General features: G+C 39.3%; 10 non-coding genes across 10 annotated transcripts; all 10 read left to right on the top strand.

Moving 5' to 3' along the window:
* Window positions 1-19,468: 19,468 nt before the first annotated feature.
* trnai-aau lies at window positions 19,469-19,542 on the top strand. The gene has a single exon. It is a non-coding gene; the product is annotated as a tRNA-Ile (tRNA).
* Window positions 19,543-19,822: 280 nt separating this feature from the next.
* Window positions 19,823-19,895, top strand: trnar-ucg. The gene has a single exon. It is a non-coding gene; the product is annotated as a tRNA-Arg (tRNA).
* A 345-nt stretch (window positions 19,896-20,240) lies between these two features.
* Window positions 20,241-20,314, top strand: trnai-aau. Its single transcript has one exon. It is a non-coding gene; the product is annotated as a tRNA-Ile (tRNA).
* A 268-nt stretch (window positions 20,315-20,582) lies between these two features.
* Window positions 20,583-20,655, top strand: trnar-ucg. Its single transcript has one exon. It is a non-coding gene; the product is annotated as a tRNA-Arg (tRNA).
* A 345-nt stretch (window positions 20,656-21,000) lies between these two features.
* On the top strand, window positions 21,001-21,074 carry trnai-aau. Its single transcript has one exon. It is a non-coding gene; the product is annotated as a tRNA-Ile (tRNA).
* A 698-nt stretch (window positions 21,075-21,772) lies between these two features.
* On the top strand, window positions 21,773-21,846 carry trnai-aau. The gene has a single exon. It is a non-coding gene; the product is annotated as a tRNA-Ile (tRNA).
* Window positions 21,847-22,114: 268 nt separating this feature from the next.
* On the top strand, window positions 22,115-22,187 carry trnar-ucg. The gene has a single exon. It is a non-coding gene; the product is annotated as a tRNA-Arg (tRNA).
* A 345-nt stretch (window positions 22,188-22,532) lies between these two features.
* Window positions 22,533-22,606, top strand: trnai-aau. Its single transcript has one exon. It is a non-coding gene; the product is annotated as a tRNA-Ile (tRNA).
* A 280-nt stretch (window positions 22,607-22,886) lies between these two features.
* Window positions 22,887-22,959, top strand: trnar-ucg. Its single transcript has one exon. It is a non-coding gene; the product is annotated as a tRNA-Arg (tRNA).
* Window positions 22,960-23,297: 338 nt separating this feature from the next.
* trnai-aau lies at window positions 23,298-23,371 on the top strand. Its single transcript has one exon. It is a non-coding gene; the product is annotated as a tRNA-Ile (tRNA).
* Window positions 23,372-27,871: the final 4,500 nt, after the last annotated feature.

Raw genomic sequence — 27,871 nt, forward strand, 5'->3', positions numbered from 1 at the left:
ATTATGTGTCACACTGCCTTTAATATGGCCAATTACTGAGGGTCTGCCCATTTTTCTTACGGCACTTTATTCCGAAACCCCAAAAGTCCGAAAAATTTCTCATTGGCCCGAAAGCCCATTTGTCCGACAGACTGCATGAGCCACTGCCTCTTATTACTTGTCATCTTCATTGGTTGGGGCTTGGAGCAATGGCTTTTCGGAACAATGGGTGTTTGTTTTCAGAATAACGGCCGTCGGAACAATGGCATTGCGCCAATTACTTTAGGTTCACTGGATAGTGTATTTTCCATTTCAATTGGTAAACAGCCAGCTCACTGGCTTTGTTTGCATGGAGACAATTTTGTTTTCAACCTGGTCACTCAAGTGAAGTGGGTTTTCTGTCACCGCTTGTAAATGTCACACCTGAGTACCGTTCTTATTGGCACAGAATCCTGCTTTAGTGGTGCATGGAAAATCTACCCTTTAATCTGTAGTCAGGGCTATTCTGTTAATTGACTTATTTATTGCAAAAGCATCAGGGACACTCAGGTATTACATGTTAATGTAAACACGTAATCCGGATTAAACAGGATTAGACCAAATTATACCTTCCACATGGCCAATAGGCAGGCAATCACTGAGTCTTATCCTCTCCTTATGGAAATTTTAAATGCCAAATATAACTCATCAGTATTTTAGGATTGTTTTTTTTGTTTTTTACTATCAAGGACACCTCTTAGTATTATGCTAAGTATTATGCTAATTAATATTTTGGTTTTAATGCTTCAGACTCATCGAATCTAATCGCTCATCATAATGATCATAAAACGTACAACACTCACCTTGGGTGTCTCTGGTTGTCAGATCTGGCTGTGTTCTTTTATATTCTGACACGTTATGATCATTTATAACTCCCCAGGCTCAAAATGATGTGTCACACACTTCATTACCATGCAGACAAATGTCTTCTGATACTATTGTGACTCCCTTCAAAGGCAAAACCATTAGAATTTCTTTTTTGTTGTAAAGTGGCCCAACGCCGTGCCGTCATTCAGACTTCTTGACTCGGAGCCAGCCAAAAAATAGCTGCAGATGACACTGCGTGATATCCCCACGGTGGATAAGCTTGCGTCTCGGAGGATCAAGGGGCCACATTAGGGCCAAAAGGCGGCATTAAGATAAGGCCCTGCCTGCAGGTGATAAATGGAGTATTCAGAGTGTATTTCTTTGTTCTTTATTTCCTCTTGTTCCTCCTGCCAGAATCAAGTAGAATCTTCTTCAAAATGTCTTCCAGTCAAGCGTTTGAAAAGGTAAGTGTTGCTGGACCTATCCAGGCTGTCAAGTAGGTTTTTCTTCTTTTTTTTTTAAGGAGACATATCAAAACAATGTGGCATTTCAAAATGCTACCGATTTGACTGGTGCTGTCTCCTGAACATATGCACTGTCTCAGACTAACAAAGACACCGCCGCCTGCTTATTTTTGTCTGGTTATTTATAGGCAACTCGGGTTGTGGTACAGACAGTGCTATCAGACTGAACTAAAACAATAAAAAAAAAACAGAAAAACACAGAAATGGTAAAGTAAACCAAAACTGTCTTATTTCATTCGGTGTTGTGACTCAAACTTTTCCAAAAGTAATTTAGCTGGTTGTAAAACTCTGTTTTTTAAAGATGAGAAGAAAAAAAAACCCCGAGCCCCAAACAAACAATCAATGAAATGCCCAGCGCTGCGGGAGTTTTGCTGGTCCTGAAATATGAACATTGAGGGGAAAAAATGACATATGACTAACATGTTTTACATTGATATATATACTAATCAATTGTTTGCCTTCATGTTGCAGATTTATCTTGGAATGGGGGTGATGAAACATTGCACGTTTCCAAGATGAGTAAAGTTTTTTTGCAGCACAACAACACAGTTATTAATCCAGTCATGCGCTCTATAATCCACTGCTAAGAACAAAACTGTGCTCATCTATCTGTAATTACAGCCAATGTGTGTTATGTGATGCCCATATTAATTCTCAGGATTTTTATGTGCTGCTGTAGCTCCGCAACATTCCCCTATGACACTGTTCTGGAAGTGAATACCATCAGTGTGTCAGTGTTGCCCATAGCAGTGGATTGATAGTCCAACAGCTCCAACTGCTTTTTGTGCTTTCCAAGCTGAATCATAGTTTGTGTTGGGCTGCTCTGCAATGCTCAATTAACAGATAATGGTCTGGCTACCCAAAATATTTGGTGTCACAGTTTTAAGCAGGAAAGTTTAATCCCAACAATCCCAACTCAAGGTCCACTTAATATCATTTTCCAGAACTTTAAATGGTGCCATGCCATTGTTCCAACTGCCAATTATTCCAAAACCCCAATAGCCTGAAAAATGTCCCATTGGATTGAAAGCCCATCTGTCTGACAGCCTATTGCTCCGAAAATACAAACTCTGTCCAATAAACAAAAGCACATGACTAATTATTATGCAAAATGACATCATCAGACTTAAGTAACCCAACCAACGAAAGCAACGAGTAATAAGAGGCAGAGTCATGCCTTCGCCAGATAGGAAAAAAAAAAAAATCGGATGACGTCATGTCTTTGTTGGCCAAATCCTGAATCTGATTGCAATCCCTCTTCCCCTCTTCCAGTGTCGGAATAAAATCACGAGTTACCCTAGAGTCGTGGCGCGCTGTTGGATATCTTTTTTCTCTTCTTGAATCAACCATGTTTAAAGAGGCAGTAGGCAGTATATTTTTGGCATCGTTGGGCAAAAATTCCATAATAATCTTTCAGCATATTGTAATTCAAGTGTTCTGAGAGATAACTAGACTTCTGCACCTCCTCATGAATCTGTTTTCAGGCTATAAAAAATCTAGCCTGTGACGGGAGGCTTTGGCCAATCACAGGTCATTTCAGAGAGAGAGCGTTCCTATTGGCTGTGCTCCGGCTGGCGGGCGGTGCTTGGTATTTCCTCAACAGATCTCAACATGGCTGCCGGTTCACAAACTTCCAAATTTTACAGCTAAACAGTACACTACAAGATGATTCTGAAAACATTTGAGGCGAGAAATAGGCATTACAGTAACAGAATATTGATTCATATTTGATATGCGCTGCCTATTGACAGCCGGCGCATTAATGGCAGCTGGAGTTGACTCCAGCTCGACTCTGATTGGTTGTTTTCCTCCGGTCTGAGAAATCTTGCAAATGCCATTAGTAGCACCGTGAATAAGTTGCTGAATTTGTCGCTTATTGCTTTTTGGAAATAAAGTCTCTAAGAGGGTCTGAAAAACCAGATAGACAGTAAACATGGAGGAGACTCCGGGAGGCAAGAACGAGAACATGTCTCGGTTCTCTTGGGACTGTGGAAAAGGAGGAGAAACTGGTGGAGTTGTGGAGTAAACAATGTTGCCTCTTCGACATGTCACTGCACACACAAGGTCAGCTGTGGCCAAAAGTTGCTTCTGTTTCTGCTGCATTGTTCAACAGTTTGTCTTCTTGCAAATTTCCACCAGGGGCAGGATGGGAATTAATCTCAAAATTATTCTAGATGTAGTTTTGCAAATAGTGACCCTGCAAGATCCCCCGTCATTGCAACATTTTATAGTCTGTGACTAAAAACTCTGTGACTGAAAACTTATGACAAAAACTTACGACAAATTGCCTTTAGATGTGAGGTGTCAGACTTTAGTCTTTTAAAAGTCTTTTCAAAGTTTCTAGTGTATGGTAGGGATTACTAACATATCAACCGATCCGTTTCTATGGTAACTGAGATAACTATTCGCTGATGAAGACTGTGTAATGTAGCTTAAAGTTCTGGAAAGAGCCAGTAAATGGCCCTTTAGTTGGGATTGTTGAGTCAGATATTATTCTTTTCTGGTTTAATGTAGGAGAAATTGGATTAAAACATTTTAACTAGGGCTGCCAATCGATTAAAATATTTAATCACGATTAATTGCATGATTGTCCGTAGTCAATCGTGATTAATCGTGAATTAATCGTGAAATTTGTATCTGTTAAATGTACCTTAAAGGGAGATTTAATACTCTTATGAACATGCAAGTGGGCAGATATGCTTGCTTTGTGCAATGTATGTACATATTTATTATTGGAAATCAATTAACAGCACAAAACAATAACAAAATTATCCAGAAACCCTCAAAGGTACTGCATTTAGCATAACAAATATACTTAAATCATAACATGGCAAACTCAAGCCCAATAGGCAACAACAGCTGTCAGTGTGTCAGTGTGCTGACTTGACTATGACTTGCCCCAAACTGCATGTGATATCATAAAGTGGGCATGTCTGTAAAGGGTAGACTCGTGGGTACCCATAGAACCCATTTACATTCACATATCTTTAGGTCAGAGGTCAAAGGACCCCTTTGAAACTGACCATGGCAGTTTTTCCTCGCCAAAATTTAGAGGAAAGTTGGAGCGTTATTTAGCGTCTTTCACAACATGCTAGTATAACATGGTTGGTACCAATGGATTCCTTACGTTTTTTAGTTTCATATGATACCAGCATGTTCACTCAGAGCTTTAAAACTGTGTTAATACGTTAAAGAAATTAGTGGCGTTAAAACAAATTTGCGTTAACAGGTTATTATTGCGTTAACTTTGACAGCCCTAATTTAAAAAACAGCCCATGTACTAAGGCTTAGACCTCAGTGGCTCATTTATTCATGTCATCCCCTCTCTCTCTCTCCCCGCCTTTCCTGTCTATCTTCAGTTGTATTAAAAGGCAAAAAATCTTTAAAAAATAAAAATTATCATCATGCACCATTCTTATTGATTCAAGCTGTTGTGAGCTCCACACTGGTTAGTCAAGATACAATTATTACCATGAACTTATGAACTCCTTGTGCTGAGCTTATCTTGTATTTTCTTTTAGCAAATTTGACATTTTTCTGGTCATGTCAGAGGGGGACTAAATGCTGACTGACAGTCTGTGATTTTCACAGATAAAAAGTAGAGAGAAATACAAGAGAAGTCATGCATCACTTAGAAATGCCAAGGGCAATTCTTTTCTGGTTTGACATGGAGAGCCGACGAAATCCTCTGCTGTGGACTGTGCTCTTTAGTAAGTGAAGCCTTTATGGGAGAACTGAGGCACGTAATGAAATCTCCCAACCGAATGCAGCTCACAAGAGCAATAAAATGTTTCACTTAATTGTCATTGGCACCATTCATTTAGCTCTCTTTAAAATCCCTGATGCTGTTTGTCAAAGATTTCCCTCTTGTTGTTAGTTTGCTCTCTGGAATAACATGTCAGAGTACATTATTAACATGTGCATACTGACATGTGAGCAAAGCAGCACTTCCCTCCTGTGAGAGCCTTGCGTGACCCAGAGAGACTATCCCTTATGACAGGGACCTCGGCTCCGTGCAGGCCTTGATAAAACATTTATTGGAGCCTGGTGGGGTCACCTTGGGACCGCTGGCCTGCGTCTGGCTGGACTCCCTGTGGGATTGCATTAACATCACTTTTTCATCACGCAGGTTCATGAACCGCTGTAAGTGTGAGTCTGCATCCTTGAACAACAAGGAGATAATGGACGGAGCTAAAAGTCGAAAGAAAGAGAATTCTTGTCTTTGTAATGTAGAAGTGGTGTAAATCATCTCAAAGCTGGGAACCTGAAGATTAAATTGAGATGCAGCTCAGCACTGTGTCAAGATGTTCTAGTCATTAATAAAATATAAAAAATAATGTGTGTATTTATTAATCAATGAAAATTACTATTATTAGAGAGTGTATAAGAGGGTAGAACATGATGGTATAAGTTTGTGTTGACCATTCCCATGCTCACTTATGTCTCATAAGTTGTTACAGCAATTTTTGGGTCGATACCATTTGTTACAAAGATTTGGTACTAAATTTAACCATTTTTTTACCGCTCAACAATTGATAAAAATGATCAATAATCCCTCCAAAATACCACATGAAGACACCAAGACCTTGAGGAACACCATAGAAAAAGCCCGGCTGTGATTTGGTATCAAAAACGTTTGACATTTGGAGATTTCTGCAAAAATTGAATTTTTTGGCGATTGGATGGCAAGAGCTTCTGTTCTGGAAACTGCAGCTCAGACACCCCCTTATTGTCAATCTACTCTTACAATACTCTGAATGCCCTAGGTCTGTAATTTGTGGCTGTGAAGTTTCATGAGGCTGTGATTATCCTAGAGGTCACCACAGGTCATTTTATACAGTGAGGTCAAGTTTCAGGAAATGGTCTCACTACAATGAAATGGCTGCTTTGGGGACTAACACCAACACACATGAATACAGTTGGGCTCATTGGATCCATAAAAGTCTTAGCTTTACAATCATACCTAATTCATGCAATTCCAAGACTGTTTAGGGACCCCAGTATGCAGAAATATTCAAATACATCATTTTAGAATAGGCAAAAAATAACACGTTTATGCTACATTAAAAGAAAACTGCATGAATTTTGCCCTAAACTGCATGTAATTATCATAAAGTGGGCATGTCTGTAAAGGGGAGACTTGTGGGTACCCATAGAACCCATTTTCATTCACATATCTTGAGATCCTAGGTCGAGGGACCACTTTGAAAATAGCCATGCCAGTTTTCCCTGTCAAAATTCACAGTAAGTTTTGAATGTTATTTAGTCTCCTGTGCAACAAGCTAGTATGACATAGTTGGTACAAATTGATTCCTTTGTTTTTTTCTAGTTTCATATGATGACAGTACATCCATTCTAGCTTTAAAAGTGATTCAGCTACAACCTAAAAATGGCAAATGGCGTTAATTGGTTAAATAAATTAATGGTGTTGAAACAAATTTGCTGTAATTAACTTTGAGAGCCCTAGTTACAAGTGCCTTATTTTAAGCCAAACTGTGATGTTTTTTCAAACCCAAACCAATATGAAGAGAAGGGATGACATCACGTTGCACCTCATAATGTTGTCAGCAAATGTTTTAGCAAATAGTTGCCTCTTTACACATCCAGCAGACACAAAGCAACATCAGCATTTTTATTGGGAGTTGTGTTTCTGTCTCCTTTTAGTCCTATTTTGCTCTCCACCAGCTCCTGAGAGAGACATCTCTTCGGCTGCTAAATGTTCCACTACGTTGCACCAGTTATAGTTGTTAATTCTGTCTGCCGTTCAGTGCTGGGGAAGTTGGTTCATTAGAGTTATTTGCTGAAGACAGCTTCCCACTGGCAAGTTGATGAGATTGCGGGTCAGAAAACCAAATAGAGGACCCAAAAATAAACTAAAAGGTTTCATAGAGCTGAGGGGAACTGCAGGGTCTGGTGATTATTCTCTGTGGGTTTGTCACTACAGGCCAACCTTTTCACATTACACACAGCCATTTGATCCGCTGGTTATATAGAAATATTAATTAGTGCAGCTTTAACGTGACATTTCACCAATTTCTAATCTGTGTCCTTATAATAGTTGCAGAAGTTGCTATGGCAGGACATGAGGCACTGAATCTAACTCCAACCCAGTTCACCTTGAGGATAACAAATGGTCAAAAAAGTAATTTTATTATAATTGTTGACAAATGTGCAAACATGGCACCAAATATTCTGCGACAGCACCTTGATCAGCATTGCCGTTAATCTTAGAAGTTTTGTAGCTGAGTAACACTTCGAATAGGCTTAGCAGAAACCACGGCTGCAAGTATTCAACCTTGTCCATTCGGCAAAATGGCCAAATCTGCTCAGGAATTTTGCAAGCTCAATAAACAGAGCAGATAAGGACTCTTTTATCACTCTGTCTCTCAAAAAGTAACACAAAATGTGCAGTTTTCAAGTCTTGTGAACATTTGTGACCGGTCTGTGTGGGTCCTACTAACTAGTTTTTTTTACTGGCCTCGAGAGTGCTGACACTTTAAAGTGACATTGAGAGCAGTTTGTAATAGTTTTGCTCAGTTTTTACATAGTGGGACAATGTGCGCTGAATGATCTTGTGACTTCAGGCTCTTTTCTGTGTCCTCCTTGCAGCAGCTCCACTTTTACATCTTGACACTTTTTTTTGACTGTCCACCCCGACTGAGAAATGTTCCAAATGTGATCCGACACAAAACTGTTGGTCTGGTTTCATAGAGAGCATATTAATTAAACCAGGAGAAAGCCTTAGCTGACCCTCGCTTCATGGCTTAATTGTTTGCTCCACACACTGGTGTTCTCAGTTACTCTGATTAAATCTGCTCAGGGTGAGGATGGGTGGAACTATGCTGGTTGAAAGTTGTCCTAACACTATATTTTAGTCAAGATATGATTGAAAATAACATGCTGTATGTCATACAATTTTAACTTTTTTGGAAAATTCCATTATCATAAGAAAAACTGGTCAAGAACCAAGTCAACACTCCTGCACTTAATTAATGAATTCAAACAATATTGCAATTAACGAATATTAAAAACAAAAACAAATTACGATCTTTAAGTTATTAAATTAATATTATATGATGCATATAACACATACTCTGGCATTTTAAATGTAATTATTTTTGTTTTGTCTTCTTTATTTTTTTCTCAATTGTGTATCTATTGTATTTTTTGTGCGTTTCCCTACAAATGTCCAGCAACTCGTGTCATTTTCAGCTCCAGTCTTTTCAAAATAAATCCATTCAGTTAGGTTTAGATTGACTCTGTTAGGCTTAGACAGCAAACTACTTAGATAGCTTTAGGAAAATATTGTGGTTTGGGTTGAAATAACTCTGGAAGTGATGTAACATAAGTACGGAAGTTACAGTACGTGACTAACAAATCAATGTTGATGTCTGGTTTCACACTTTTATACTTTCCGGTTCACAATTACGTGGATTACATACGAATTGATTTTGTGCTATCCATCATGAAAAAAAATGTGAAATTTGTGTCTATGTACATGAATCAGTATGTTCAATTTTGTGACTATTTCCCGAACTGCTGTGCTACTGGGCTGTCTGAGCAGATGATGTAGGAATAATAAAATATTTGGCCAATAGCAAGTTGCTATTGGCCAAATATTTGTGTATTTATGTAGCATTTTCTTTCCAGCAAAAGAGTATCATATTTACAAATTAATATAATTCTTGGGGAAAAGGTATACAACCCCAGCCCCCGTCTAATTTCATCAAATGTAATAACTGGATTGCTCCTGTCAATAAAAACGTGGCTGCTGGTGCATGTTGGTCTTCACTGAACTTGTTCAAATAATCCACTGACAGACAGCTTTAATCTGAAGTTAAATGTGCCCTCTTAGAGGTTTATTTAGAAATGTAATTTGGTGCTTGGGTATCTCTAATCTTCCTTTCAATTTTCAGTTAAATGAATTCAAGACTAGGCTGCATACTTTTCTAAACCCATGCCTCAGAAATTAAGTCAGGAAAGCCGGTCCATTAAGCACCACTGTATGGGATGAGTCTGGTGTGAGACCAGTCAACCAAGCAGTGCCATCATACAGTCATTCAGTCAGAGGCACGCATGAGTGGTGGGGGGGTTGTATGTTGCTATAAATTACTAATTTAATTTTGTTGGAACATTGGTTCACAGTTGAGAAACTCATGCTTAATGCATACTGTAACATGTACTGTAGGCTCTGTGGGACAGAATCCCTGAGCGGGACAACCCACATTTCTCGGTGTGACTGTTGGACGAGAGCGGGATGTTCCTTTATTTTGTAGTAAAATTCTGTAATAATTTGACTTATTTGACTTACTTATTTTTTCCACTTCTGTTCATGTGTGCATGTGACTGGCAGAGCATTACAAATCCAACATATAAACTCATCACTGTGTTTCCATGGGCTTTTTCATCAGTGTTAATTAAACTGTAATTGAAGTTACGTCGATTAAGGAATCATTGCACGGCAAGTGTGAGAGAAAGACAACCCCAGGATCCTCTGTCTCAGTAGACAGTGTTATTCTCGTCGAATTCACACAGCAGAATTCCATCTACAAGAGTGAAATTCATCCATAATTCATAATGAGTTTCACTCTGATGCCACATAATCAGTTTTTCAGACATATTTCATTGAAGTAATCAAACATTCAGACAGTTGGCAACACATGGCACACTCAGAGAAGGACACAAATCACTCAACCTGCATCTCTGTTCTGTTGTATGCATGATACACGTGTAGCCTTTCAGTATGCATCTGCACATGGCGTGTGTGCGTGCATGCTGGAGCACATACTGTGCAGAACAGTAATTACTTCATGTGATGGTGCTCGCAGGCTGTGAAAGCCAATATGAAAGACTCTGGATTGTTTGCTTGTCAAACACAACAAGGACGAGCTGCTGCTGGCAACAACAATACAGTATTCATTGACTATTATGTACTTGTTTTCCATGTCCGGCAACAATTATGTGATAGCTTGTATTATAATAACTCTATTTGAATAATGAAAAGTGATGCCATATACAAATTAGATTAACATACTGTATAGGCTATTATATCACTACGTATAGAGCTGGATCAGTACACAGCATATGTTAGTGTGTGTGGTGTAAACCTGCATATGGCTGCTGGAACTGCATTTGTTCAGGTAATTTATATGGCTGTCAATCGATTAAAATATTTAATCGCGGTTTAATCGCATGATTGTCCATAGTTAATCGTGATTAATCGCAAATTAATCGCAAATGTTTTAATCTGTTCAAAATGTACCTCAAAAGGGAGATTTGTCAAGTATTTAGTAGTCTTGGAGTGGACAAATATGGTGCTTTATGCAAATGTGTCTATATATTCATTACTGGAAATCAATTAACAGCACAAAACAACCACTTAGGGATAGGACGTGGTCGTGGTTGACGTTAACTTCACTGACAAGCGACTCACGTGACTAACGACTCGTGTGTCTCACGGGACTGATGATACCGACGAGTCACGGGACTAAAGACTGTGGTGATGTAATAAGTCAACGTTTCACATGGGGCCCAAACACCGGTCTCCTGGTGAAATTCACATTTATACATGTGTGTGTGTGTGTCAGAAACTGCACAAAAGATCTGTAATAACTAAGCATGGTCTCAGCTATGAAAATATGTGATAATATTAAACACTACTCTTTGAAAGACCCGGTTTCTCACATACTGTTGCTAAAGGGTGCCTCCTTCCATGCGTCGGTTTCCGATGCTGAGGGGCACAAACGGGGTTATTTGACAAGTTGGGAGTGAGAACGGGTTGATTTAATTAAAACATATTGCCCAGCCCTACTGTGCTTTTGTTCTGCTGGGGGAAAAGGTATTTCATTTTGTTTGTCTTAAACGTCTTAATGAGGTCTTAAAAGGTATTAAGTCTGATTTCATGAAGTGTACCCTAGAGCAAGACAATAACGTACAAACAAGATTCATATCTTGTGCACACAAGATTAAGATATATTATCTTTTAGGACTTCTGGGACTCAGTACAAAGCCGAGCTAAGGCGGTGAATATTGGACTTAGATTTTTCAGGTGGACACAAAGATTAATCTCAATGAATGCTAATGTTGCTCTGCATCTGCTCAATGTGTAGGCAACTGTTTGCTAAAACATTTGCTATGAGAACTTTATAAGTTATGTGTTATATGTCAGTGTTGTGATCACAGCTTGTTCCGCCGCCAAGTGGCCAAAAAGTGTCTATTAATACACATAATAGCACACACATTGACACTCTTTCCAGCCTGGTCTCCTAAAAATTGCTTTCCCATATTAGGAAACTGCTTTGTCAATTATGTTTTGAGGAAACATATTTTCTCCCGGATTATGTTATTACGTTTTAATTATCTGTTTTGAATCAAAGTCTGAGTAAGTCTTTATAGGGAGAAGGACAGGGTGGATGGGCGGGGTCACACCCAGGAGACCGCTGTTCGTGTCCTGTGTCAAACCAAAATTAACATACTTATTTTAAACAGCAAAACATGCATTTTACTAAACCTAACCAAGTAGTGTTGTTGCTTAAACCTAAACGTAATTTAAAATGCATCATTTTGGAAATGCCAAAAGTGCAGAGAGCGGTTAAAACATTATAATGTTGATATACACATATATAGAAATATTGATATGGAACATATTTTTGTTTCAGAAACATTGAGATTCAAAGTAAACGTGGTTTGCAGAAACGTACATTGTATATGTTTTATTCTGGCGACTGGGTTGCTATTTCACATCAAGAAACATCTTGTGAGAAGCTTGTACCTATTCTCACTACTTTCAACAAAACTGTAGTGTTGCTGTAGCTGTGCGACTTTCAATGAGTAACTTAGCTTCACTAGTTTCACAGTGGTTTCCCCAACACTGAACAGTGACCACTGTTTCTGGGATATATTGCTGTTGAATTTTTTAAGTGTAATCTGTCAATGCTGTGAGCACCCCACATGTAATTCCATTCCCCTCGATGTATTGAGGTGGTGGCAGAAACCTCGAGGGACTGACATCTCAAAACCTGGGAAAATAGAATGATTCTGTCTTGATACTAGAGGTGTAATTTTAGTGAACCTATACTGTGATACACAAAAAGCACATTCAGTTAATTTTAGTTGCATATAGTTGTAGCTAAAAAGAGTTTCCCTGATGCTTCAAATCGTAAAGCCTTTATATAGTGTGTTAAAGCGAGCCATATGAAATGAGTTGGCGGGCATTATAATTAAAAAGCCTTCCTGGAAAATGGCATTTCCAGCTGAAACATTACTTCTTGACACTCAATCACACCAACCTGCCTCCGTCTGGATCTTTCCCCTTACGAATTTGAATAGCTCACCCCTCGAGGCACATTTTTAAATTTGCAAGTGGGCTATTATTTGAAAATTACGTCCATTTAAAGTGACACTCTGTTCAATGGCTGTGTCACAAAGATGCTACATGAACACTGTACAGATGCTGACACATATAGAGAGTTCATAATGTGCAAGAAAGCATATTTCCTGTCATTTTACGAGCGCTTGTGAACTGTATGCTCTTGGCTGGATTGGAGCCAGTATCAGTGCTCGTACGCAGGCCAGAAAACCACATGTCACTTTTTAAGAAAAGTGGGAAAATGTACTCAGATGCTAATGCCCTTTAAAGTGTTTGATACAGTGCTACAAGAAGGAGTTCTAAAACCCGGAAATGGGTTAGCATATTAGCACTTCCGGTTCCGACGTCTAGATGTCAATGGGTTTTTAGTTAGATGCCTGAAATAAGGTACATGGTTAACAGAAGCTGAAGAGATTACAATTTAACATTGTGTTCTACGATATAAAATACATCAATAAATACCCCCGACGATGCAACTGGTGTCAGGGGCCCAAAGATCATCTTCCTACACCGTGTCCACACTGAATCCGTTATATGCACTTCTGTTACGTCATTAAACAAACAACGTAGGCCACCTATAGGCTGTGTGCTCGAGATCAGACTGGAGACGTAACCACTTATCTTCCTTCGTTTGTTCTTTTTAAACAGAAAACATACGTTTAATATTGTGATATTTACTGGACATTATATACAATATAGCCAACAGCAAGTAGGAAACACACAGCTCTCTGCTGATCTCCCTCCAGCCCACTGCCACCTTATTTCGTTTTTGTAGTGAAATGAGGAGTTATCGTATAGATAGCTCCTCATTTCAACTTCACCAATCAGCCACTCCTAGTCCATGGAGGCGATTTCAAGGCGAGCGACAGGAATAAATAGAAACAGCTGGGCGTCTGACAAAAGTTCAGCTCAAAACGGTGTGCCATGTTGCGCTGCGTCACTGGCGGCCAGGACAATCCAATAAAAAAGGACATGGTTCTTAAGCAGTGTTGGTAATGACTTTGCGGAGCACAAGACCTGTAGGATAAACTTCTAATCGGTGAGTACTGGTTTATTTTTGTTATTATGGAGTGGGATCAGGGATTTAAATCTATAACAGTGTAATTGTTACTGTACGTGTCATATGTTTGAAAATGTGTACCTACTGAAATCTGTGTCTTTGATAACATTTGGCTGCTGAGTCCAGTGCAGGCTGTTCAATTAACGTTACCTCTGGCTGCTGTCTGTGGTGCTGATCTAAGGCTGGTTTGCAGGATGGGAGTTGCATGGTGAGCCTTTCCATGGTGGCATAGTAATTGTCTGCTTTGCAACTGTCTGGAGTGGTTGTGTGTGTACGTGCATGCGCTTGTGTTTGGGGCGAAGGCCCAAGAAAAAAATTTGCAGCATGGCCAATCACAATTATGTTATGCTGCTGAGCCTAATGTTAGATTTTTACTTCTGGCGATTGCATTCACACTTCAAAAATCATAAAAGTGGTGTTCATTTGTGAAGATTATCTTGTTAAACAAAATTTGTATGTACCATAAACGTGAACCCAGTTTGATACTAACTTCCTGGTTGGCGTACAAAAACGTCATCCCATGGAGCACTGGGATTGCAGTGAGTGGGAATCAATTAGAGCAGCTATAATCTTTACATGTCAGTTCAAACTAATTGCATTTAGAGTTATACCCGCTCTGTGCTCCACAGGTGACATTTCAAAGTAAAACTACATGCCAGTTATGATTAAGGTTTCACATGTAGCCAACAGCAAATGAAAACATTTTCATCTGAGGTTTCTGCCGCACACAGTTGGCTACCTCAGTGTGTTTTATTCAACTGTATATGCTTATTATGGTTTAGTGGTGTAGTAATATGGAAAGCAGTTTTTCCTGTCTCTTAGCTAAATAGCAATGTTTATTTATAGATTGTACATGAACTGAATGGATTTCCTGTATGCAATTATCGCAGCCCCCCCCACAGGACTATTGTAAAAGACTAAATGATTTCTAAATTGTGTTCTATCGACAGGGGAGCGCTTATCATGTTTAAAAGATTCCTCCCCTCCATGCTTTCCCATTATAATGGATATTTTGAGTTGAGGCGGTCTTTTACAATGATGTCTCCTTCACTTCCCATCTCCTCAGCCAGAAATTTATGATGCTTCTCATGAGCGCGCTACGAGATTGCTCGAGAATGTAGCCGTTTCATGAAAAGTCGGTTTGCCTTCATGCCCGAGCGTCTGTGAGCAGATGTCCGGCTGCATTTCCATTACGAACCCCGGTGGGCCTCTGACACTTTCTTTCTCAATGTCTTTTTCTCCCAAACCCTGGGTTTTATAAAGGACAGACTCTTCGCTTCTACTTCCCAGTGAAGGTTATTCCCCCTTTTTATGTGGCAGTTACTCACAGAGTCAGTGATTCAGCAAAAATGGGGAAATAAAATGATAGTAACTTACAACGCCTTCCAGCTCTGGACAAAATACTTCCCCCAGTGCCATAATATTAAAGGTTAACTTTGATCATGTCATCTTCAGACTTCCCACCAGCAAGGCTAACGCCTGAATCCCACCACACCCCCTGTTTTATGAAGATGTCAACAGTCATCCAAGTAATCATTTACTACTGGGTGTCTGCACACCTCCTTGCTGGAAGACAAGGGATTCAGAAATGGAGTCATTACAAGATAAAGAGCTTACCTTTCTCGGGGTGACAGGGTAGCCTTTGAGGGGACAGTCCCATCCGTCATTGTTCACGTACAAAATATTGCAACCTCAAACAGGTGTCATGGACAGAAACAGAAGCAGCCTGCTAAACGGTATATCTGCAGAGGCTAGTTCTTGCACTGACTGTCTGCATAACATGCTTTTATTTGGCCTTAAATAATTATATTAATTTAAATTTCTTATTATGCATGTTGCTTGTTTTAAGGAATACTTTAACATCTGGCCAAGTGGAACAATAGATGAAAATGAGCATTTTGACAAACGCTGGCACACTTACGGCAATGTTGATTAATGTGCATTGTATATATATTATATTTACAGGAGCTTCTTCTATATGCTGATCCAAGTTCTCCAAAGTGATGAAGTTCTTTGCATCATCCTGCAGCTTCAAAATTTCCTTCTCTTTTTCTTTGATGAATTCTTGCTGCTCTTGTTCTCGCTGAATGGCAGCTTCTACCCGCTGGCGCCCAGCTTCCTCCTTTTCCTTCTGGACCCTCAACACCCTGAGATTGAGCAAGCGGAGGTTCTCCTGGTCGTTAAAGGCCATGAGGGCGCGATGCTCCGCCTCCTGCCTCGTCCTCTCCTCCTCTCCTTATATATATATATATACAGTATGTGTGTGTGTGTCAGAAACTGCACAAAAGAACTGTAGACTTGAAATTTGAATACTGTGAGTCATGACCCCCTAATAACTTGACTTGAGAGTGAGGCTTTGTAGCCTAAACATGGTCTCAGCTATGAAAATAAGTGATAATATTAAACATTACTCATTGAAATATCTCAAATGACTTGACACTTGACTTGAATATATATGGAATGACTTGAAACTTGACTTGGACATATCTCGAATGACTTGAGACTTGACATGGACATATCTTGAATGACTTAAGACTTGACTTGGACACATGTCAAATGACTTGAGACTTGACTTGGGCTTACAGGTATATATCAAATGACTTGAGAATTGACTTGAGACTTGACTTCGACATGTATCAATAGACTTGACGCTTGAATTTGACTTATATATCAAATGACTTGAGAATTGACTTGAGACTTGACTAGGACTTATCTTGAATGACTTGAGACTTTACTTGGATTTATTTCAAACAACTTTAGACTTGGCTTTGGATTTACTGTATCTTGGATACCTTGAGACTTGACTTTACTCGACACTTGACCTGAACAAATATCAAATTACTTTAGACTTGACTTGGATTTATCTCAAATCACTTTAGTGACTTGGACTTGGACATATCTCAAATGACTTGAGACTTGACTTGGACTTATGTCGAACAACTTTAGACTTTGGACTTATCTCGAGTGACTCGACACTTGACCTGAACAAATCACAAATGACTTTAGGCTTGCTTATCTCAAATCACTTTTGACTTGACTTGAATCTGCCTCAAAAAACTTGACACATCACTACCTCATGACCGTACCACCACCCCAACCTTGGAATCTATTTAGATGGATGACTTGCCATAGAATATCAGTGTAGCCTGGTTCAAAGCCGAGGGATAGCCGCCTGTCAGTCCGGTGACTGATGCTGACAGAAGCTGCTAGGAATTTACAGCCAAACATTAGGAATAAGTAAATCCCGGCAACTGCATGAGATCAACCTACTCCGCTCAATATTCTTCACCATAATATCTGAATGTCTGGTTCAGTATTCGACTGAAGTATCACGAGTCAATTTAAGATGCTTGAACTGTCAATGTACGACTTGATATATCAATTACTACACTGAATTAGTGCCAGCATTCCCTCTGAACTAAAACTGAGTGCAAAACCTCATTCCTATGCTGAAGAAGATCTACACTCTGTAGCATTCATAATTCATTCAAACATGATGTGCTTGAAATTCCTTTTACTGAACATACTGTAGTTACAGCAGCTCTCATTCACTTGCTTTATTTTTGTTTATCCATTCAGCTGCCTTTGCAGAGGAGCAACATTAAGAGTCTCTATGCCTTTGTAATGTAAAGATAGACTATACTATATACTATACTTAATATATTGATATTACAAAGGCAAATGTTTCAGCTGTTTCCATAGTTGAACATTCAATTTTACACATTCTCAATCCATCTATTGAAAACTCAGAAAATATTGTACAATGCATTTTGCTAATATATACAGTTTCCACTCCAATACATCTGTATTGCATGCCATAGTGGACTTGCTTTAGCTAAATATAGGAGAAAAAAAAATCTGTTTATCTGTAAGATAAACTCAGCCAAGCGTCCTTTTATGACAACAAGCCTCATGCATGAACTACTCTGGTATTAAATGCATTGCTGTAGCATGAAAACACATTTACTTTACACAAACTCTCACTCAGAATCATTTCAATTCCATTTCTTAGCGACCTGCGTGTGAACTATACTGTCCCAAATACATAATATTTATGCTCATGCTGCATCTCTGGTGGTTTTATCTCATACAATATGTTCAGGTTAATAGGAAAATGGACACATTATCCACATAATTAGCTGTTATTATTGAATATGTATTTCTTAGATCTACGCATGGAATTACTTGGTCTCACCAATGTATAAAATACTTATCATAGCCTTGAAAAGAAAATGTTCTATTTAGGGCTGCCGGTTAATTAAAACTATTTAATAACGATTAATCACATGATTGTCCATAGTTAATCGTGATTAATCGCAAATTAGTCACACACTTTTATCTGTTCATAATGTACCTAAAAGGGAGATTTGTCAAGTATTTAATACTCTTATCAACATAGGAGTGGGCAAAAATGTTTGCTTTAAGCAAATATATGTACATATTTATTATTGGACGTCAATTAACAACACAAAACAAGGACAAATATTGTCCAGAAACCCTCACAGGTACTGCATTTAGCATACAAAAATATGCTTAAATCATAACATGGTAAACTCAACAGACAACAACAGCTGTCAGTGTGTCAGTGTGCTGACTTGACTATGACTCGCCCCAAACTGCATGTGATTATCATAAAGTGGGCATGTCTGTTGTTGTCCCTGTTGTTCATGTCATTTTGGACTGGGTAATGCAAACAACCCTAAACAACTCAAACACTGGCATCAGATGGACCCTCTTTTCCAACTTAGAGGACTTAGACTATGCTGACGACCTTGCTCTTCTATCACATCTACCAAGTCACATGCAAGACAAAACATCTAAACTACAGAAGAATGCAAACATGCTGGGACTTAAGATCAACATTAAGAAATCAGAAGTCATGCCCCTCAACATGAAAGAACCACCTGTCATAAAGCTAAATTGACAACAACTGACATGTACGTCATCTTTCGCATACCTCGGAAGCCGGGTAACATCAGATGGTGGAGCTGACCAAGACATTATGGCTAGATTAGGGAAAGCAAGGACGGCATTTCTAAGACTTGGAAACATCTGGAAGTCAACACACATAACTAGAAACACCAAGTTAAAGTTATACAACAGCTGTGTACTATCTGTACTTCTATATGGTGCTGAGTGCTGGAGAATGACTGAAAGAGACATAGGCAAGCTTTCTAGCTTTCACAATACCCGCCTCAGAAACATCATGAGGATATTCTGGCCTAGAAAGATTACAAACCATGAAACTACACCAAACGACAGGGTGTTTGGACATGGAAACAATATTGATGAGAAGAAGATGGAGATGGCCTGGACATGTATTAAGGAAACCATCTGTTGACATGACAAAAGTGGCATTGCGTTGGACACCGGAGGGAAAACGCAAAAGAGGGAGGCCCAAAACAACCTAGAGGAGAACCATCGAAGGAGAAATGAAGACGAGAAGATACAGCTGGAACAGCATTGAGAAGAAAGCAAACAACAGAGATGAGTGTAGATCCTTAGTTCTTGCCCTATGTGCCACCAGGCGCAACAAGGACTAAGTAAGTAATAACTTTTAGCTATCTCTCCTCCACCAACACCAAGCTGGTACATTGTCACAACTGATTTACCATCCAAAACTGGTCCAAAGATGTACGTTTTGTCCCGGTCTACGTTTGGAAATAATTTTGTTTAAATGCATCAAAAGTAGGCCGGTTAGCTCAGATGGTTAGAGCGTGGTGCTAATAACGCCAAGGTCATGGGTTCGATCCCCATACTGGCCAGCCACAGTAATTTAACAGCTTTCTGCAGTGTACGTTTCATGTTCTGATACGAAGTTTGAAATAATAGGAAGTATGTTGCTCCGCAGAAACAAATGCAGAATTTGGGCATTAATTCCACTAACTCTTAAATGCAAAATGGGCTGTCTTTCATATATAGTTATTCCTGTCCACAAAAACTAACTCTTCAGCTATACAGTCTGCCTTTTAGACTATGGCTAGCACTCTCCTACTTAGCAGCAAAACCATGGCACTGCTGAATAGCAAAAGTATCGTTTTATGCGACTACGTGGCCTAATGGACAAGGCGTCTGACTTCGGATCAGAAGATTGAGGGTTCGAGTCCCTTCGTGGTTGAATGCTACAGCATCTTTCTGAGGTACAAGGTAGAGGCGTGTTTGCGTCAGCACAATGCAAACTGAGCTCTCTGCCAAAATGGTGTAAATTTCAGGATTTAGTACACAGCTTGAGATAATAGAAAGGGTTTTGCTCTGCACAAACAAACATCTTTAGGAAGGTGGGTGTTATTGCCACAAATTTTCACATGTAAAGTCAACAATATACCATTTAAGCTATCTCGACTCCACCAACACCAAGCTGGTACATTGTCACAATGGATTTACCATCCAAAACTGGTCCAAAGATGTACGTTTTGTCCAAGTCTACGTTTGGAAATAATTTTGTTTAAATGCATCAAAAGTAGGCCGGTTAGCTCAGATGGTTAGAGGGTGGTGCTAATAACGCCAAGGTCATGGGTTCGATCCCCATACTGGCCAGCTACAGTAATTTAACAGCTTTCTGCAGTGTACGTTTCATGTTCTGATACGAAGTTTGAAATAATAGGAAATATGTTGCTCCGCAGAATTTGGGCATTAATTCCACTAACTCTTAAATGCAAAATGTGCTGTCTTTCATATATAGTTATTCCTGTCCACAAAAACTAACTCTTCAGCTATACAGTCTGCCTTTTAGACTATGGCTAGCACTCTCCTACTTAGCAGCAAAACCATGGCACTGCTGAATAGCAAAAGTATCGTTTTATGCGACCACGTGGCCTAATGGACAAGGCGTCTGACTTCGGATCAGAAGATTGAGGGTTCGAGTCCCTTCGTGGTTGATAGCTACAGCATCTTTCTGAGGTATAAGGTAGAGGCGTGTTTGTGTCAGCACAATGCAAACTGAGCTCTCTGCCAAAATGGTGTAAATTTCAGGATTTAGTACACAGCTTGAGATAATAGAAAGGGTTTTGCTCTGCACAAACAAACATCTTTAGGAAGGTGGGTATTATTGCCACAAATTTTCACAAGTAAAGTCAGCAATATACCATTTAAGCTATCTCGACTCCACCAACACCAAGCTGGTACATTGTCACAACTGATTTACCATCCAAAACTGGTCCAAAAATTTACGTTTTGTCCAAGTCTACGTTTGGAAATAATTTTGTTTAAATGCATCAAAAGAAGGCCGGTTAGCTCAGATGGTTAGAGCGTGGTGCTAATAACGCCAAGGTCATGGGTTAGATCCCCATACTGGCCAGCTACAGTAATTTAACAGCTTTCTGCAGTGTACGTTTTATGTTCTGATACAAAGTTTGAAATAATAGGAAGTATGTTGCTCCGCAGAAACAAATGCAGAATTTGGGCATTAATTCCACTAACTCTTAAATGCAAAATGGGCTGTCTTTCATTTATAGTTATTCCTGTCCACAAAAACTAACTCTTCAGCTATACAGTTTGCCTTTTAGACTATGGCTAGCACTCTCCTACTTAGCAGCAAAACAATGGCACTGCTGAATAGCAAAAGTATCTTTTTATGCGACCACGTGGCCTAATGGACAAGGCGTCTGACTTCGGATCAGAATATTGAGGGTTCGAGTCCTTTCGTGGTTGAAAGCTACAGCCTCTTTCTGAGGTACAAGGTAGAGGCGTGTTTGCGTCAGCACAATGCAAACTGAGCTCTCTGCCAAAATGGTGTAAGTTTCAGGATTTAATACACAGCTTTAGATAATAGAAAGGGTTTTGCTCTGCACAAACAAACATCTTTAGGAAGGTGGGTGTTATTGCCACAAATTCTCACATGTAAAGTCAGCAATATACCATTTAAGCTATCGCGACTCCACCAACACCAAGCTGGTACATTGTCACAACGGATTTACCATCCAAAACTGGTCCAAAGATGTACGTTTTGTCCCGGTCTACGTTTGGAAATAATTTTGTTTAAATGCATCAAAAGTAGGCCGGTTAGCTCAGATGGTTAGAGCGTGGTGCTAATAACGCCAAGGTCATGGGTTCGATCCCCATACTGGCCAAATACAGTAATTTAACAGCTTTCTGCAGTGTACGTTTCATGTTCTGATACAAAGTTTGAAATAATAGGAAATATGTTGCTCCGCAGAATTTGGGCATTAATTCCACTAACTCTTAAATGCAAAATGGGCTGTCTTTCATATACAGTTATTCCTGTCCACAAAAACTAACTCTTCAGCTATACAGTCTGCCTTTTAGACTATGGCTAGCACTCTGCTACATAGCAGCAAAACCACGGCACTGCTGAATAGCAAAAGTATCGTTTTATGCGACCACGTGGCCTAATGGACAAGGCGTCTGACTTCGGATCAGAAGATTGAGGGTTCGAGTCCCTTCGTGGTTGAAAGCTACAGCCTCTTTCTGAGGTACAAGGTAGAGGCGTGTTTGCGTCAGCACAATGCAAACTGAGCTCTCTGCCAAAATGGTGTAAGTTTCAGGATTTAATACACAGCTTTAGATAATAGAAAGGGTTTTGCTCTGCACAAACAAACATCTTTAGGAAGGTGGGTGTTATTGCCACAAATTCTCACATGTAAAGTCAGCAATATACCATTTAAGCTATCGCGACTCCACCAACACCAAGCTGGTACATTGTCACAACGGATTTACCATCCAAAACTGGTCCAAAGATGTACGTTTTGTCCCGGTCTACGTTTGGAAATAATTTAGTTTAAATGCATCAAAAGTAGGCCGGTTAGCTCAGATGGTTAGAGCGTGGTGCTAATAACGCCAAGGTCATGGGTTCGATCCCCATACTGGCCAAATACAGTAATTTAACAGCTTTCTGCAGTGTACGTTTCATGTTCTGATACAAAGTTTGAAATAATAGGAAGTATGTTGCTCCGCAGAAACAAATGCAGAATTTGGGCATTAATTCCACTAACTCTTAAATGCAAAATTGGCTGTCTTTCATATATAGTTATTCCTGTCCACAAAAACTAACTCTTCAGCTATACAGTCTGCCTTTTAGACTATGGCTAGCACTCTGCTACTTAGCAGCAAAACCACGGCACTGCTGAATAGCAAAAGTATCGTTTTATGCGACCACGTGGCCTAATGGACAAGGCGTCTGACTTCGGATCAGAAGATTGAGGGTTCGAGTCCCTTCGTGGTTGAAAGCTACAGCCTCTTTCTAAGGTAGAGGCGTGTTTGCGTCAGCACAATGCAAACTGAGCTCTCTGCCAAAATGGTGTAAGTTTCAGGATTTAATACACAGCTTTAGATAATAGAAAGGGTTTTGCTCTGCACAAACAAACATCTTTAGGAAGGTGGGTGTTATTGCCACAAATTCTCATATGTAAAGTCAGCAATATACCATTTAAGCTATCGCGACTCCACCAACACCAAGCTGGTACATTGTCACAACTGATTTACCATCCAAAACTGGTCCAAAGATGTACGTTTTGTCCCGGTCTACGTTTGGAAATAATTTTGTTTAAATGCATCAAAAGTAGGCCGGTTAGCTCAGATGGTTAGAGCGTGGTGCTAATAACGCCAAGGTCATGGGTTCGATCCCCATACTGGCCAAATACAGTAATTTAACAGCTTTCTGCAGTGTACGTTTCCTGTTCTGATACAAAGTTTGAAATAATAGGAAGTATGTTGCTCCGCAGAATTTGGGCATTAATTCCACTAACTCTTAAATGCAAAATGGGCTGTCTTTCATTTATAGTTATTCCTGTCCATGCAAAATGGGCTGTCTTTCATTTATAGTTATTCCTGTCCACAAAAACTAAGTGTTCAGCTATACAGTCTGCCTTTTAGACATGGGTTAGCACTCTCCTACTTAGCAGCAAAACCATGGCTTTGGTGAATTGCAAAAGTTGCCAAAATTGATCTCAAGTCTGGAGCATTATTTAGCCTTCGTTGGGACAAGCTAGTATGACATGATTGGTACCAATGGATTAATTTGTTTTTTTAGTTTTATATGATGCCAGTATCTTTTCTCTAGCTTCAAAACTGAGCCTGCTACAACCTAAAAATCGCAAGTTGCGTTGAAGAAATTAGTGGTGTTAAAACAAATTTGCATTTACACGTTATTATCATGTTAACTTTGACAGCCCTAGTTCTATTGTGTCATATCACTGGTCAGCAATCAGACACTTGAAACACTTTACTTTCAACTTACTTACTGAGACTTGTGTTTGACTATGGAGGAAGAACTAACATATCCCTCCACTTACAAATTAAGTTGAATTCATAAACTGCCTCAACTACTGGTCTTCTGTTTTTTGCTTGATAGAAATGTGGCCGTGTGGATCTATAGTGGACTCTCAGGCAAAACAAAGGGTTTAAATATCTGTTAATATACACTAATAATGGCTGGTTTACTGTTGTGACAGTTATTCTACAGTACTGTTCTCCTGACATCTTTTTTCATCAACTGGTAACTTCCCCTGTGAGTTTGCGACCTTCATACTCGTCAGTGTTTACATCCCACTGCAGACCAACACGCAGGAGTTACAGCGCAAGCTCACCAACCAGATACTCTGCAAACTAATCTAATGAACTCCCTAAATACAAGACAGCCACATGCCACAAAGGCAAATTCCTTTTATGTGAAAACGTACTTGGCAATAAACCTGTTTCTGATTTTGATAAGCAATAAGACGCAACTTTGCTCAATTCAACACAAAGTGGTTTTGATGGTACGACGTTAGGTAGCTTGGTGGCTACTGTTAGATAATGTTACATTCAGCCCAGTTGCACAGCAGTCCGTGAAATAGTCACGAAATTGAATATATTGATTCGTGTACATAGACCTGAATTTAAAAAAAAATGTATGATGGTCAGTACAAAATCAATTTGTGTGTAATTGGGAACAAGGAAGTATAAAGAGCGGCGAACGCCACGTAGGGAAGACGTCGGGGTGAATGGGTAAGTCAAAAAACACAGGAGGCCGGTGTTCTACTTGTGAAACCACAAGTCAAAGTTGATTAATTTGTCACGTACTTGAGTCACAGCACTTCCGGAGTTATTTTATCTCAAACCACAAACCTTTCCTAAACCTAAACTAAGTAATTTTTGTAACATAACTTACGTACTTAAGTTACACCACTTCTGGTGTTATTCTAACCCAAACCGCAATCTTTTCCTAAACCTAACCAAGTAGTTTTGTTGCTTAACCCTAACCAAGTTGATCTATTCCTAATCCTAACTAAGTAGTTTTATTTCGAAAAGGCTGGAGTGAAAATTGATTCGTGCATCACTTGTTTCTGGCAATTTGCAGGAAAAATCCGTTGTTGAAAGTCGTACTGAACGTCAGGAAAAAAGGGAAATTTGTGTCTATGTACAACAATAAATAGATACAATTTTTGTGACTATTTCATAAACTGTCGTGAGACTGTGTTGAAACTTTAGGTACATATTACTGTGACTGACATTAAAGTCAGTTGGGTAACTCTCCAACTTTTCTTGTGCCAAAGGTATTCTACATTTTAGCACATACATACTTAAGACTTGCTTTGACAGACTTGAGTTGGACTGTCCTCAAAATACTTAAAACAACATTGTGACACAACCAGTACCATAATTCTCCATTAAAACCTATATTAGGTTGCTCATTTTTTTCTCATAAAAGTATATTCAGGCTCATAGGAACAAGGACACATTATCCATACCATTTACTGCTTTTACTTTGCATTCACATTGCTAACACATTCTTCTGGGGTTATATTCAACCACCTCTTAATAGCATTTCAAACTCACACTGCTTACGAGTTACACTGAAGAGCCTTTTTTTATATTTATGCGGTCCATCCCCTCCACTGAACTCCTCCATCTCAGTTGTCTTGGATCTTTCCTCGAGTGTCTTGAATCAAAACAGATACTACATCGGAGTAAAGGTTGAGTGAATCCAATATAAGTGTTCTGGTGGTGTCAGATTTAAGACCACAAAAAGAGGCCAACATCAGAATTGAAAAAGCCAAGTTCAGTGTGATTTAATTTGTTCAACATGTTATCATAAAAACAGATCTGAATCCTACCCAGTTGCCAGAAACTTTTTTTTTTGGCATTGTACGCTTCTTCAAACCACGGATACGTTGAAGGTCAAAGTTCCTGAACCAAAATTATGTTTCATAAATATGTTTCATATCAGCCTTGTATGACGCTTGCAGAAACACACAATGCCACGTGCTTAATGTTGTGAAACGATTGGTTAGGTTTAGGCAGCAAAACTATTTGGTTAAACTACCAACCCTTCCTTTAGGGTTAGAAAAACAAAAACATCATGGTTTGTATTAAAATAATAACGTAACAACGCAACGTAACAACGTAACAACGTAACAATACATCGTAACAACGCAACAACGCAACGTAACAACACAGCGTTACGTAACAATGTAATGTAACAACCAAAACAAGGTGACTACCATAAATAAATAACAATATAATATAACAAAAACTTTTTTTTAAAATCTTTACCAACCTTGCCTATGAGGATAGAAAAACATCACGATTTGTCTTAAAATAATAATGTTACAACGTAACGTAACAACGTAACAACGTAACAACGTAACGTAACAACGTAACGTAACAATGTAACGTAACAACGTAACGTAACAACGTGAATACTGTAAATAAATAATTGCCCTTAGCGGACTTTCTTATATAACGTGACAACCATAAACTCAATGTTTACCTTTGGTTTCACAAGGTACACAAATAGCGGTCTCCTGGGTGAAAGTCCTGTGTTTCTTTGACCTGTCCCCCAAATCCCCCCCACTGCTCTTAGTGGATTTTTTCACTTGTTATACTCATTATTATACCATGTTTCTTTCAATAATGGTCGCTCGCTGTACTACGTCACTTGCTCTGACGGAATGCAAAAACGTCGACATTCAACATATTCAGAAACGTACAATGCCAACATATTTTCCTGGCGACTGGGCTGCTGAATCACATATGAAAGACAAAAATTGGATTTGGGCTCCTTTCCTCTACCGTGTGAACGTAGCCAAAGAGAGAGACTGGCACTTTCTCTTACTACATGATATCCATTTAAAGAGCCATTATATAAACTGTGACTTTCATTGACCTCTTTTGGTGACCAGTGAGTTGCAAAACCATCAGCAGGTCTGTGGCACAGCTTACAGTTGCCCGCCATTGACACACTCAATAAAGTGACAATGGAGAGGCTTATTATAGCAGAGGGCCAGATGGCGTATGGGCTCAAACACAAGCTTTGGAAGGCAGACATTTTAGCACCTGACTCTGTAATTGGTGAACTCCCACAGATGTGTTATGCTTTCATTTTAGCGTCTAGAAAAGGGGGACATGATCCCTGATATAAGCAGAATAGAAGTGTCTAACAATCTAATGTTCTTGCCCTCATATTGAGGCATCTTCATAGAAGAATCACACAGTTAACACATACCCTCAAGCTTTAGCTGCGAGCTCAAGCCAATTAGTGCTGTCCCTGCACATAACCTGTTGAACGGTTTACCCCAAAAATAACTTCCATCATCAAAGAGCCAGGACAGGACAGGTTGTTCAAGAGCCAACTATGCAGCTGTGCACTGGGCAGGCGTGAGAGTGCGTCAGTGTGAGGAGATGAAGAACCTGCTAATTGTCTCACTTCAGCTCCTGGCAATTTAGTTCCAATTAAAAATTCCAGTGTATTACACTGTATTTACTTTAACACATAATCATGCACACATCAGCAGCAACCGTGAAGTTAGTTTGTAACTGATTGGCAGGAGTCGATGGCCTCTGGATCCACATTTTTAATTCAAATCCCAATTTAGATGAGCTCCTGTTAAACATCGTAAACAACCAAACATAACCATTTTATTTTAATCCAGAAAAAGCAAGTTATCCTTCTAATCTTGTCTTGAACCCTCAGCAAAATGTCTCATATTCATTACCCTAAGGCGCTGCTTCTTCATTTAAACTTAGTGAAAAAAAAAAATTATTTATATTTTTGCCTCATTGACAATTCAAATCAGCCGTAACAGCTTCATGGCTGAGATATGGGGTGGCGGGGGCTCGGTACAGATTTACGAGAGTCCATACAGCAAACAATCA

Source organism: Sebastes umbrosus, chromosome 16 (assembly GCF_015220745.1).
Source record: "Sebastes umbrosus isolate fSebUmb1 chromosome 16, fSebUmb1.pri, whole genome shotgun sequence".
NCBI classification, from domain to species: Eukaryota; Metazoa; Chordata; class Actinopteri; order Perciformes; family Sebastidae; genus Sebastes; species Sebastes umbrosus.